This window comes from Meleagris gallopavo, chromosome Z, assembly GCF_000146605.3.
Source record: "Meleagris gallopavo isolate NT-WF06-2002-E0010 breed Aviagen turkey brand Nicholas breeding stock chromosome Z, Turkey_5.1, whole genome shotgun sequence".
NCBI lineage: Eukaryota > Metazoa > Chordata > Aves > Galliformes > Phasianidae > Meleagris > Meleagris gallopavo.
Genome location: NC_015041.2, coordinates 47,635,290 through 47,636,058, shown reverse-complemented (window position 1 = coordinate 47,636,058; position 769 = coordinate 47,635,290).

Below are 769 nucleotides of genomic sequence, written 5' to 3'. Positions count from 1 at the left end.
TTGTTTTTTTTCCAACTAATTAAATACTATAATTTTTAAAAATTCTTCATGAAGAAGAGGTTTTGGAAGGGTATTCAGAGGATTCCTCTGTGCCAGCTAATTTAATAAGGCAGAATATGAAGGTGCACATAAGCCCAAATTGTAAGAATCCAGAAAACCATGTAGGCAGACAACCACCCACTAACTACCTGCACATAAGCTACTGCAAGAGCAGAGGCAAATCTGAGCTGCTCTGTCTCCACCTTTTGTTTTAACAGCTATCCTGAACGAGTATGTTTCGTGCTATGCCCAAAGGCCTAGGGAGAATCAGTTTGAACATCAGAGTTGTAGGAAGTGACATTTTGCTCATACTTCTCCTTTTGGACAGAAAAAGAGCTCGGGGATGCTGGTGGCTAACCAGTAAGGAGGAGCTGCTTCTCCTTTTCTAGAGGTCCCCTGGGTATGTTGATCATGTCAGGGAGGACCACAGGACGTGAACAGTTCCAGCAGCTACCCCAAGACACCATATTGCAAGGCTCACGGAGCTGTGAATAAGTATTTTCTACAAGGACACTGAGCAAGAAACAAACACGAAGTGCTCCCAAAGCTGAGTCCAAATGCGCAGGAGCCCTATCATTTTTAGCTGATGAAAGATCTCTATTGAAGTGATGCAGTCAAGTGGTCTGAAAGACATATTGCTCAAAGAATGATGGATTGCAGAAAGAAGAAGCAAGCCTCAGATAAACAGCTTGAAAAGAGGGAGAGGAGAGGAGAGGAGAGAATAGGAGAG